The following is a 14075-nucleotide window of genomic DNA, read 5'->3' on the forward strand; positions in this document are numbered from 1 at the left end:
CCCGAGTTGATCTGTTGCTCAGTCTAATGGCAGAGAGGCCTGTGGCCTTTGTTGCTGGTCCAGGATTCTGGGAAGTGGGCGTCTCTCCCTCCCTCGGGCGCCAGGGTGAAGGCCAGGACAGCTGTGCCCAGCCATGCTCTTGGGACCCCTCTGAAGTCAGAGATTCTGCTGCGGACTCAACTGGAAATGCCATGTGAATTTTTGGGTCCTTTTGATCTGAAACCAGGGGTTTCCCACCCATGAAGAGGAGGAAGTGGGGAGGAGGGTGGGGCTTAAAACAAAAAGAAATGCCTTTTTTAGGCAGAAGCCTGTGATGGGATGAGGTTCATGGAGGGAACCCAGGGCGGCCACAGTGGGAGGGTCGCCAGGCCCCTGCTGAGCTTGGTCACTGTGCAGTGAACAGAGGGACCTCTCCATGGCCCTTCACGTCAGGGGGCGACCGCAACATAAAAGGGTTTTTTCTGACCCTTTTTGCTCTCTGATGAGGGCAGGGTGCCAGGATTGGGTGGGTGGCATGGAGTTTTCCTTCTATGTCTCCTCACTGTCTTCAGAAAAAAAACCCCATCCGCTTGGAACTATCTTCAAGGCCTTTCATGAACTGGGTTCCACTGCCTCCCCCATGCTGAGGCTGCCACAGAGCAGAAGCCACCGCGTGCAGGTCTCTGCTGTTACAGGTGCAGCAGCAAGACTTTGGCCTGAGGCACTGGGGAGCCATAGATGGATCTTTCGGGAGGACATGACAGAAGGACATAATGGGATTAGAGTTGCTACAGAAAATACAAGGCACCCAGTTTCAATTTAAATTTCTGATCAATAATCAATAATTTTCAGTTGGAAGTTATGTCCCAAATATTGCATGGTACATACTTGAATTAAACTTTTATTTGTTGTTTATCTGAAATTTCAGTTGCAACAAGGCATCCTCTGTTTTTATTTGCTAAATCTGGCAACTCCAGAAGGAACATTTCTCCCAGTTTGCAGCCCAGGGTGGGAGAGGCGGCCAGCAAAGATGGGAAGGCTATAGCTGGCCACGGGGTTCTGGAATTAACTGGGGGTTGCCTCACCCCTGTGCTTGGCATCAGGACTTTTTCCTGAAACTGAGGGCAGACAGGAAGGACCACGGAGATGTGGGCGTCTCTGGGTGAAGGGCTGGGGTTCCGGGTGGAGCGATAAGGAGGAATAAGGCAGTTTTCACAGCATGTTGAAAGCACAGTTCCCACGGAGACCCAGAGCTGCTCCCCCATAGTGATCGGACTGGGAACACGTGGTGAGACCCTGACCTGTGCGCTCCCATCCTCATCCACCCTCCTGGGCCCCATGAGGTGGTGCCATGAGCATCCTCTGTTCCAGTCGAGACTATAGAAGCTCCTGAGGTCCTGTCCTGCCCCATTGCCCAGCTCTGGGTGGCCGAGTGGGTGCTGGAGCCCACCCGGGTCTGTCTGGCTCCAGGGCCTGGGCCTCTCAATCCCAGGACCCACTGTCCCTCCCAGCCTTGGAGTCTCTTCTCTGACTCCTGACCTCTGACCCCTGACCACTTGCTGGCCTGGCCTTGGCCTCTGCTTGCCTTTCACATCCTGCCTGCTCTGGGCCTGGTGCTCTGTCTCCCATGTTCTGCCCTCCAGGAAAGCAGGGCTCGAGGGGTGTCTTTCATTCCCAAGCATCAAACAGGAGGGCTCCTGCCCGCTGCTCCACAGCCCCTCAGCTTGAAGACACGCTGCCAAAAGCTGTTTCTCCAATTAGCCCATCACAAGGGACCAACAGACTCCCTGCTCTCCCTAATGAATAATGCTCATAGCTTGTGTCTGTTGAGCACAAGTCAGGCCTGACTTATGAGGAAGGCCCATCACGACCCCATTTTACAGATGTGGAAACTGAGGCTCAGAGAGGTGGGCTCACCTGTCCAACCTCAGCCAGTGGAGAAGGTCAGTGTGTCCTCTGGGTGTCGCTTTAAATGCCACCCCCTTGGGGAAGCCCTCTTCCACCCCAAGGCTGGGTCCCCAGTTACCTTCTTTCTTGTCATCCGCCATTTCTTCATCTGTCACAGTTGTAATTCAGTAGTTAGTGAGTCGTGTGTGCTGAGTTTATGTCTGTCCCTGGTGAGTTGTGACCTCTGTGTCTTGTGCATGACCGTGACACCAGCGCCAAGCTCAGAACTGGGCAGGCGGGAGGAGCTCTCCAGGGCTTCATAAGACATAGGGGAGGCTTCAGAAAGGATACCCTGTGGGAAGGTACCCTGGATGCTGAGGGGCTAGTGCCCAGGGAAGCCAGGTTCAGGCTTGGGAGGTGCTGTGGATAGATCATTCCAGCCTCGACTGGAACAGAGGATGCTCACGGGCGCTTGGAGGTGGGACACAGCTCGGTGTGTTTAAGGAGCCGTGCGTCACGGTGCGCTGAAGCCCAGTGAGGGCAGTGGGGAGGTGCAGCAGGGGGAGGCTTGTGGGTGGGGTCCAGCTCAAGGGCCGGGGGCCCTGGGATGCACTTGGACTTGGTGCTGTTTAGGAACATTCTTAGTTCTGCTTTTAGATGATATAATGAAAACATTTTTTGCCTAAATGGGAGTTTACTCACTTCCCTGAGATGGCTTTTAGAAGCAAAGTCTGCTCGTTATTGTGAGCTCCTTGTTCAGTGGGACCTTATGTCTCTTAGAAATGCCTTCAGCCGCAGGTATCAGACAACCTAATTCCCAGGGGTCTAGACCATAAAACCAATTAATGGTGACAAGATGGCTGTTCCGCTCCAGGCATCACTCTCCTGGTGACAAGATGGCTGCCACAGCTCCAGGCTCCGTGTCCTCACTGGACCACATCCCCAGGTGGGAAGGGAGAGAGTGACAGGAGGCACAGCGAGGGTGGTGAGACATGTTCTTCTCCTGGACTTTCTCCCCTGTTATCCAGATCTTTCCCTGAAGCCCCTGCAGAGTTTGCCTTGTATACCATTGGTCAGGACATGGTCCCATGGCCTTTTCTGGCTGCAAGGGAGGCTGGGAAAATAAACACCTGACTTTTTTAGCCTCTGTGATGGCAGGAAGGCCTTTGGGGGGAAGGTTTGGGAATGGCTGGAGGGAGAGCTGACCTTCAGTATCTGTTCATCTCCTTTCTCCAGGATGTGACCCTGTTCACCCTTTCAGGACAACCCCAAATTTTACCTTTCTGTGAAGCCAGCTTCCCCTGGCAACTGGCCATCCCTTCCTCTGCCCCATGCCCCTGGGGCTCCTGGAGGGACATCCTGTGACAAGAATTTCTTCCTTTCAACATATGATATTCCTGTGGAAACTCTTGGGAGGTGAATGTGTGAATGTCGTACAGACTTGAGTGTTATAATGGGGCTTCTGTGTCCCCAAAGCAGGAGAATATAAAATCTCCTTGTCTTTTTAGGCACAGTCATCAAGGTGCCAGGTCCAGGAGTTTGTGCATGTTTTAATTTTTTCATTTCCCATCACTGTTTCCAACCCCACTGTGTGGATTCCATCTGGGGCACGTGCAAAGAGGGTCAGGATCCGTGGCTCTTTGGTGGCTCTCTTGACGTTCGCCCTCGGTCTCATTCCACTGACCCAGCCCACCCCCCTCCCTTCGTGCTCGTGGTGCTGCTCAACTCCTTTTTATAAAAGAAGAGCAAACGCAATACAGTGTTTTGACAGTTCTCACTAGTAACGTAGCACTTAAAGATGGGAAGAGAGACCATAAACACAGGAAATGTCTGCCTGTGGGCCTGGTGCTGTGGGAGGCACTGTGCTGTTTCCACCTCTTAGTCCCCCGCTCAACCCAGCGAGGCCGAGACCACCCTTGTCCCTCTTCCACCAGTGAAGACATTGAGAATCTGGAGAGTAAGTCACATGCTGGAGGCCACCAGGTCTGGGACCCCGCACTAAGAATTCACCCCACGCTTGGGGCAGTGGTAGTCACACCCACCAGGCGGTCCATCTCTGTCTCACGTTTCCAGCCCTCTTGCATCTCTGGCCGGTGGGCTCAGATTTGAAGTGACATGGGTCCCCTCTGGGCTGAAGCTCTCACCTCCCTGTGGTTTCTTCCTCTATTATGGAGACCAAGAAGGCCCCCTGTTCCAGGTGGGGAGCTACAGGATGGGGGAGCCCCTCCTGGCCTGGGTCCCTGAGTGGCTGTGTGGAGCGGTGGCCCGAAAGTGTTAGCGAGAGAGGAACTTCTGTTGTTGGGAGCCATTGAGATGTGGGGGTTGTTTGTTCCCACAGCAGAGTCCAGCTGAGCCCGACTAATGCGATGACACTCCTCCATGTCCCAGACCCCCACCTGCCTTGTGTGAGGGGATGGCTGGACCCTGCTTCCCAGCCCTGCCCTGTGGTCATTGCTTCCTGGAACCGTCCGCGCCAGGCCGAGCCGCACAGCTGCACAGGATACTCTGGCCCGCATGGAAGTGGCCTCCTGTCCACGCCAGGACCTCTGCAGGGCCTGCCGCTCCAGGCTGGCACGGGGCAGCCTCCCTTCTCTGGGGGGCTTTTCCGCACCTGGCAGAACCGCACGGAACCTGGGCACAGCTGGGGCCTTCCTGTGTGCTGCCCTCTGGAGCCAGGCGCTTCCACAAAAGCCCCAGCTGCTGTTGGCTGAGCGCAGGGACATCTGTGCCACACTAGCCGGGCATCAGCCCTAGGCCAGCGTAGGCCTGGCTGGCAGGACATGGTCTGCTGGGAGCCAGTGGCTCTGGGAGGCCACCCAGCCTCATCCCCGCACATCCCCCTCGACTCTTCCCCCAGCCTGATGCTGGCCTCTGTCTGGGGACCTTGGCAAAAGTGTCCCCTTTGCCTGGAACGCCTTTCCTGCCTCGTGTGCCTATAGGCACTCCGGCCTCCTTCTCCACATCCGGACGCCTTCTCCCACCTCCCACGCAGGGGACCCGAGGGTGTCCTCCTCTCTTTCCATCACACCCTACTCACCTCTGCAACTTTGACACGACCCCTGTCACTCCCGTAGCTTTGCACCCCTCAGTTGACTTGTCCATCTGTCCTAGGAGACCGTGGCCCTCGAGGGCAGGGACTGTGCCATTCCAGGTGATCCCCCATCCGTGCGGAGGGGGTGAGTGGATGCCCGCCCACCCCGCCCTGGGAAGCTGCACCTGCTCCACGCTGGACCCGTCACACACCCGCTGGGCTTGGGCCCCGCTTGTGCCACATCGGCCCATGTGATCAGCACGTAGGCTTGCAAGACTGTGGCTGGTTTTCCTTCCTGTCAGAGTCTGGGCTGCACTGTGAGTAGGGCCTGGTGAGAGCCCGGGGGCAGATGTTTTGTTGGGAAGGCTCCCAGGGGGCTGCTTGAGGGGCAGGAGAGGGAGACAGGGAAGGAGCAGAGGCCCGTTTCGGGGGCAGGGGTCGGCCCTAGCATTGGTCCCCACTGCAGGCAGCTGGCCTGCATCATGCTGGGCCCTCCCAGGGCCATCTGGAAAGCCGGCCAGCTCCGTCCACACAAGCGCCCCAAACCCACTGAAGGAGGGTTGCCCTGGGAGGCATGAAATTTCCTGCACTCCCACTGTGCACACCTTCGGGAGGGCTCCTGTCGGCACCCCACCTGCTGTATCGGGGTGGGTATGGAAAGGGAACTGAAGGGTGCACGGTGGGGGCAGGGAGGAGGTGCTGAGTCCAAGCCCGCCTGCATCTGTACCTGCCTGGAGCCACCTGCAGCAGAGATGTGATGTGACGTAGGCCCAGGAGGCATCAGCCTCAGTTCCCACTTTATAGACACGCAAACTGATTCCCAGAGAGGTGACATCACTTGCTTAGTTCCTACCGTTCCTGCACAGATGAACAAACATTTTGAAGACTGTACAATTCATTCTTCTGTCCTTCCAAATGGCACCCCAGCGCCCACTCTGGGCTCCTGGCCGCACATGGGCTCTAACATGGTGAATGAGATGCGCGCGTCCTGCCCAGCAGCTTCCGGTCCTGTGGGTGAGATTTTTGGGTCCTCATGGTCCTCCAGGCTCTGAGTGGCTCCTGCTCCAGGGTCGGGCAGGACCCTGTGGAAACCTTTCTGATTCTTCTGTAAAACAGGCTAAGGGGAGGGTCCCATGAACACACAGATGCCCCAAGCTCAATGGAAACTCCCAAGTATCGATGGGTCTTTGCTGAGAGATGGGTGTGCAGTGGGGCTTTCCTGAGGCTGGACAACCTCGGGGCTGGGGAAGGACAGACTCTGAGCTCATGGGGAGGGAAGGGGAGGATGCTGGGGGAGGGCACACCCCATTCCAAGGACTTTTCACGCTGTCTCTCATTCTGCCCTATGAAGCATGTACATTATTATCCCATTTTATAGATGAAAAGTGTAATGCTCAGAAGGCTCAGCCGCCGGCCCAAGGTCATGACTGCTCTTGACCATCGCAGGGCAGATGGGACCATGAGCCCAAGGGCAGAGGCCTCTGTACCCAGCACAGTTCCCAGGACATACTGGATCATGAGTGAAATGTACCTTCTTGAGGTTAGGGTCCTGGTGGCCAGGGGAAGCCAGGGGACCCACCCAAAGCAGCTGCTGGACGCCGAGTCTCCCCAAAGCTTTCATTCTACTCCCCTGGCTCCCACCTGACTTGAACCCCCCCCCCCATCTTCATTTCCCTGCTTGCCCTCCAAGGAGCCAGCAAGGAGGCTGCTTCGAGCTCTCTACTCACAAAGACATGTTTGACCAGCATCCAGTATGGGGAGCCTTCCAGCTTGTTTCCCTGCAGAAACTGGGTTTCTCTTCTGAAGGTTGGAAGAATCGGGGGCTTGATAACAGGGCCCAGACCAGTTTCTAGCCCACCTCCCTGCATCTCCAGTCCTTCTCCTGCCCAGGTAGTGAAATTTTAAACAGGCACATTCCTGCTGCCCAATTTTCATTAATTGGATCTAAAAGGGTTTCTATTTTCTCCCCAAACGCTGATTGATCTAGCCGAGGTAAACAGCACCGCCAAAAATTGGGGGGAGTGGGGCTGCTGAGGGAGACAGGATAACTAATGTAACTTGACATTTACTCAGAGAGAGGAAGGGAGGGGGGTGAGTCACACGCCAGAGTCTCAGCCCACAGATTTTGTAGAAGCGAGCAGCCGCGAGGCAGGCGGGAGCAGAGGGCTCCGAGAAGCTTCAGTTCCCTCAGTTTCACAGGCTTCGGGGACCCCTGGGGGTTCTCTGCTCCAGGAGGAGAGGGTCTCTGTGTCCTTAAATGACTGTGCATTTAGCTCTGGAGGTGGGACCCCTGAGGATGCCAGCAAGGCTGAGCTGATGGCTTTTCAGAGAGATGTGAATACTTACTGCGCCCCGCCCCCATGGAGGCCCTCTGCGGGGTGGGGGCCTGTGCGGGTAGCAGGGAGCCGGGCAGGAGGGGCCGGGTGCTTGGTTTCTTCTCCTACTAAAAAAAAAAAAGCAAAAAAGTAAAAATGAAAAGCTCCTCCAAGCAGTCTCTGTTTCTGACTGCCTTGATTTTCTGACTTGGTGCTATACCCGCTGGAGTTTGCAGGAAGCAGGTTTCTGGTTTGGGAATCACAACTGAAGGGGAGACGACAGGTGAGCGGGTCTGGCTCTCTGCACCAGGATGGAGAAGGGAAACCAGGTGAAGCGCTGGCCTCCCCGCGGCCACTAACATTAATCACTGACTGTACGCAGGGGCAGTCGGCTCTTTACTTGTTCAGCAGGACTGGCTGAGCTCTGCTGGTCGCGGGAACTCTGCCCGCTCGGCCTCGCTGCCAGGGGCTTGCTCTCTCCCCTGGCCTCCGGTCACATTACTGCCTCCTGGAGCAGTGGGTGCTGTGCTCCGCAGACCTGCCACCTTGTAGATCCTGCCCCTCCTTCCTCCTGCCCTTAAGAGCTGCTTCCTCCTCTTCGGGGTGTCTTTCCTGTCTCCTTCTGCCTGGGAGATTCTCTTTTTTGGGGGTACCAACAGCCTTGATTTTCATGACTATCACATCCCAAACTAGTCTCACCTCCCTTCCCCAAACTGCTTCTCCTCTTTGGTTTCATCTCAGTACCCCACCCCCCGCCCAGCCCAGCAGCCCCTTCACCCTTGCCTCCTCCCTCACCTCATCCCCCATAAATGGTCAGTCACCAGCTCATCCTGGTCCTGCCTCCTTAGCTTCTCTCAGACCCTCCACTCACCTCCTCCACACTGCCGCTGACCTGGTCCAGGCTGCTGTCGTCTCAGCCCCTGGCTGGCTCCGCAGCTCTGGTCTGGCCCCCGCACGCTGTTCTCCGCTTAGCAACAGTGTCCTTTCAGTGCCTCTAACCCTCCGGGTGGGAAGTACCTCCCACGGCTCCTGACTTCCATTGTTGCTGTGGAGGAGTCAGCTGTCCATCTAATGAGAGGCCCCTTGCAAGTGAATCTGGCCTTTTGTCTCTGACTGCCGTTAGGTATGTGCTCTCCTTACCTTTGTTTTTCTGCAGCTTCCCTGTGCTAGACTGACGGGTGGATTCTTTTTATTTATCTTTCTTGGGACTTTTTGGGTGTCTTGAATATATGATTTGGTGTCTTTTATCCGTTCTGGAAAATTATCAGCCATCGTCTCTTAAACATCGCCTTTGCCCATTTCTCTTTCTTCTAGGGCTTCAACTAAATTCTGTCTTTTCACTCCTTTCTGTCTCTTACTCTCTCCTTTTCCCCATCTTTGTGTCTCTCTTCAATGCATTCTGGAGATCTATATCTATATATCTAAATATATCTATAACTTATCTTCTTTGACCTAATTCTTTCTTTGTCTATATTTAATCTTTCCTTAAACCCATGGAGTGAGGTTTTTGTTTTTTGTTTTTTTGAATTAAAAAAATTGAAGTATATTCAGTTTACAATGTTGTGTCAATTTTTGGTGTATAGCATAATGTTTCAGTCATATATTCCTTTTAGATTCTTTTTCATTATAGGTTACTACAAGATATTGAATATAGTTCCCTGTGCTATACAGCAGAAATTTGTTTTTTACCTATTTTGTATATGGTAGTTAGTATCTGCAGATCTCAAGCTCCCAATTTATCCCTTCCCACCCCCTTTACCCTCTGGTAACCATAAGTTGGTTTTCTATGTCTGTGAGTCTGTTTCTGTTTTGTAAATAAGATCATTTGTGTCTTTTTTTAGATTTCACATAAAGTGAAAGCATATGGTATTTTTCTTTCTCTTTCTGGCTTACTTCACTTAGAATGATGATCTCCATGTTCATCTATGTCGCAGCAAATGACCTTATTTGTTCTTTTTTTATGGCTGAGTAGTATTCCATTGTATAAATATACCACAACTTCTTTATCCAGTCATCTGTTGATGGACATTTAGGTTGTTTCCATGTCTTTGCTATTGTACATAGTGCTGCTATGAACATTGGGGTGCATGTGTCTTTTTGAATTAGAGTGCCCTCCAGATACATGCCCAGGAATGGGATTGCTGGATTATATGGCAACTCTATTTTTAGTTTTTTAAGGAATCTCCACACTCTTTTCCATAGTGGCTGCACTAAATTACATTCTCACCAACAGTGCAGGAGGGTTCCCTTTTCTGCACACCCTCTCCATCATTTATCATCTGTGGACTTTTTAATGATGGCCATTCTGACTGGTGTGAGGTGGTTCCTCATTGTAGTTTCAACCTGCATTTCTATTTTTCATCCTTTATTATTATGAAATATAGACACATGCATAAAGCACATAAATCGTAAACATACAGCTTTGCAGAAGAACATGGGACCATCACCAAAGGATCAAGAAATAAAGTCTCTTGAGTTTTTAATTTCAGTTTTTGCAGTGTTCATTTCTAGAGCTTCCACTTGGTTCTTTTGTCAATTTACTATGTCACATTAATATTTTTATGTTCTCTGGCGATGTTTCAAGTTTGCCTTTTTATTTTTAAAAACATAGTAAGCATAGTAGTTTTATGTTAATTTCAATATCTGAAAACTTTGCAGGTGTTTCTGTTGGTTTTGTTTTTTTTCTCATGGTGCTTTATTTCTCTGTGTGCCGATTTTCTCTGTAAGTTGGTCATAGTATTTGAAAACTTGAGTGAGTACAGGGATAATTTAAAGCATGGGATGAAGTTACCTTCTTCCAGAATTTCGGCTGCTTCTACCACACACTTGGATGTGCTCCCTGTCTGGACCCGTCTTCACCCAAGCTTGAGGCTACCTGAAAGACATGAGTTATTCAAACCCAGCTGTAGTTCCCCAGAAGGGCTGGTCCACTTCTGGTCACCCTCTCGCTGAGGATGTAGCCCTTGGGTCCCAGCTAATTGTAGGGAGGATCTCCTGTTAGATTGTAGGTCCTGGGCTTTTGTTTCTGTCCCCCTAGTTCTTCATGACTGGCAAAGGGAAGACCTTGAGACCTGCAAGGCCCCTGTTCTCTTGTTTCTTGGGGTGTGTCCCAGACTCCCCAGCAGGACAAGGACTCCTATGAAAGCTGTTTGCTGGTCTGACCTCTTGGTGATTCTTGTCTCCCCTGATCCCTCCACTTCTCCGAGTTCCTGTTTGCTCTTCAGGTATACTTTGGAAATTTCTTATTCTCTTGTAAACTTTTAATGCTTCTGCAAATATATATCTCTACCTCTATATGAGATACTTCAATTTTTAAAGTTATCTTCAACTAGAAGCCTTGTCAGAAGGACCCAGCTCTCCCTTACCAGAACTCTGAGTTATCATTCTAAACAGGAAATCTGGCCACATCTTTCCTCCAGTTAGAAGCCTTGATGTGCTCCCACTGCCATCCAATAAAGACCCTACTCTTGCCTGTGTCTCCCAAGGTCCTAGCAGATCTGGCCCCAGCTACCCTCCTCTGTAAGCTCACCTCTCACCCCTCCTCCCTTGCGCCCTCTGCCTCAGTCACACTGAGTTGTTCTGGTCCCTGAAAGCCACTCATCTCTGGATATAGGCAAGTACTGTTTGGTTTTCCTTTAGGCTGTGGCCTGACGAAGTCCTGTTAGCCCTCTAAGTCTCAGGCTAAAAACCGCCTCTTCCAGGCAGCCTTCCCTGACTGCACCACCCTACCTTCTTGCTAGGTCACGTGCCTCTTCCGGGCTCCCACAGCACCACACCCCCATCATAGCACCAACCAGCCTGGACTGTAATTACCTGCTTGTCTGTCTGTCACTCCACTAGACCACTAGACTCTGAGCTTAATTAACATTTTTGAATGAATGTATGTATGTATGTATGGATGAATGGATGGATGATGAATAGATGGATGGATGGATGGCTTCTCACTTTTGTCCTGACGTTTTCAATCATTCCAACTCTTTGGGAACCCATTCCCTACCCACCACATGAACTGGTAGTTCCTGACCAAAAGGGCCTCCTCCCTTATTCCCCTTCCATGTTACCTGCGCAATCCTTTGCACAGAGTGACTCCAGGCTCCTCACATACCTTTCCCTTGAGGCTCATGCCCTCTCCCTGGCCCCTAAGTCAAGAACTGGGGCTGTAGATCCCAGGAACAGGAGAATAGACTAGAAGGGGAAGTTTTAATTCGAAACTATGGGAAGCCCTATTTCCTGTAAAGTTCACTACTGGGCACACAAATTCTAAAACCTGCTGCCGGGAGAGAGCCAGGCAGGGAAGTGCCCAGGGCAGCGATGTTGCCCGAGGACTCTGGGTCTCCGGCTTGGGCAGGATCCCTGACTGTGGGACTTTCCCTGCAGGGGAGAGGGTATTATTCATCTCGGAGACTGATGGGGGCCGGGATGACGGGGTACTCTCACTAGATTCTATTTACTGTCTTGCCGTATTCCCCGTTCCACCCACCATGTACCTTCTGGCCCCTCTGCCTTTGCTCGTGCTGTGTGTCTTTCCAGAATGCCCTTTCCCGTCTCCTGATTAGTCACATCTGCCTCGTCCTGCGAGGCCAGGCTCCGCTCCTTGGAGAGCTCGTGCCGGCCACCCTGGTCCACGCAGAGCTTTGCCGGCATCATCCTCCACCAGGCAAGAAGCACCAAGGTGGGGTGGGGCCTCACCGTTCACGTGGGGCACTGATTAAGCACCTCCTGTGTGCTGAGCCTGTGCTGGGGATGCAGCAACGAGTAAGACCTGCAAGGCCCCTGTTCTCTTGTTTCTTGGGGTGTGTCCCAGACTCCCCAGCAGGACAAGGACTCCTATGAAAGCTGTTTGCTGGTCTGACCTCTTGGTGATTCTTGTCTCCCCTGATCCCTGGCTGTCACTTGGAGGAGGGTGGTGGGACTGGGGGGCGGGGTGTGGCAGAGAAACATATTCTCCTACTGAGATTTGCAGGAGTGATGGTAACATTCCCAGAGACTGTAAAATGCTTTAAAATTTATAAAGTGCTGCCCCTTCATTCGCATACTGGTCTCAGTGATGGAGGGCAGGGTGTGCTGATCATTTAGAGGTGAGACCCAAGACCAGAGAGGGAGAGTGACTCCTCAGGGTCACACAGCTAGTTGGTTTCACTTGATTCAGCCTTCGCAGCCTGACAGGCCCGCTCCACAGAGGCCCTGGGTGGGCCTGCCCTCTTCCTCTCTGTCCCCTGAAGCTGCGGCGTAGGGGTGGTGTACCTGAGGACCAGAGACATAGTCTTCCCAGCACCCAGCTTGGGACCTGGCCTGCGGGGTGCCGGGGAGCCCCGGAAGAGTCTGTAGCCAGGAAGGCAGTGTCTGTGAGGGGGCGGGGTTTGGGGAAGAAGCTGGAGGGATAGAGACAAGGGAGGACATTGGAGAGGCGTTTAGATGTTGTGCAGGTGGACCTGGCCGCAGGTTGGACGTGGGGAGGCTGCAGTGCAGGGAGGACTCGCAGGTCAGAGAAGACAGCTGAGAGGATGATGGGGTTGTTTGCAGAACCAGGGACCCTAGAGGAGCAGCCTGTGCGACTAGGGTGCAACCAAGAATCTGGTTTTGATCCAGATACACATGGGGCAGCCAAGTGAAGACACCGAGTGTCCATGAGGGCAGTTGGGACTGAGGGGTGACGGATGACCTGCTGAACCCCCTCCCAGACTTCTAGCAGCATCAGCACTTGGGGCCTGTTCCTTGGGGTCCCCGAAACGTGCAGACTTCATTTACCTCCCAGCAGCTTCCCTGGAAGGAAAACAGCCAGGGAGTTGGTCGAATCTTGGAATTAATTTCATTCCAAGTGTAGCCTGGCTTTGGATCATGTGGGACTTCCATAATAAGATTACTTAATCACATGCTCATTCCGAGATGAGGGAGGCACGGCCCCCGCCTCGCAGGAGAGCTCTGAGCCCACCTTCGGTTCCTACGGCCCGCCCCGCTGGGCAGTGGAGTTTGGATGAAGTCCCGTTCCTGGCTGCCTCAGTTTCTCCGCCTATCTTGGGAATCCAGACACTCAAAGCAAGAGGGCAGCTGCAGCCGTAGACGCAGGTGACCTGATCTCCCAGCAGCAGCTGCTGCGAAGTGCCGACTTCTCCCGTGGGCATGATGCTTGGAGCAAGAGGATCTGGGAGCTCCTCCTCCTTGGCCTCTAACACATGCACGTTTTCCTCATTTACTGTCGTCTCCCCGCCAGGATGTAAGCCCCACGAGGGCGGGAGTTTGTGTCAGTGGTCCCTGAGTTCCCGGAACATGCCTGGCACGTGACAGGATCTGTGGGGGTTGGACTGGATGAATGAGTTCCCATTTGTCTCAGATCCGGGCTGGGGACCTTCTGCTCTTTGCTGTGTCTAACCTGAGGGTCCTGAACAGCTGCTGATTGTCCACCTTCCTATAAAACAGAGCTGACGGCCAGAAAGCCTTCTGGGCAGGACTGATGTGGGGATGAAAGGCGCCAGTCCATGGCCTTGACCTGGACCCAACAAGTGCTCAGTGGTGTCTGCAGCTAGTGTTATTCGGGGTTTCCTCCCCACCTGGAATCTGGGGGCACTTCAGGCTGACCACATTGTGACTGAGCCTCAGTCCCCCTTCAACAAGAGGAGAGTGTGATGTGACCCCCGCCAGGCGCTGGGAGGATCCTGATGGCCCCCAGGTGCCCGTCAGCAAGAGCTTGGGTGCGACGGAGAAGCACGTTTTCTGCCGGTAACATTTTCACACGTTGTCAAGTGCTTTAAAATAGATGAGATGCTTCCTTTACATCCTCATACCTGGTCTCAGTTATGGAGGACAGGGTGGGATGGATGATTTCACCGATGCAAGCCCAGAGAGGGGCAGTGACTACCTAAGGT

Source organism: Camelus ferus, chromosome 4, assembly GCF_009834535.1.
Source record: "Camelus ferus isolate YT-003-E chromosome 4, BCGSAC_Cfer_1.0, whole genome shotgun sequence".
NCBI lineage: Eukaryota > Metazoa > Chordata > Mammalia > Artiodactyla > Camelidae > Camelus > Camelus ferus.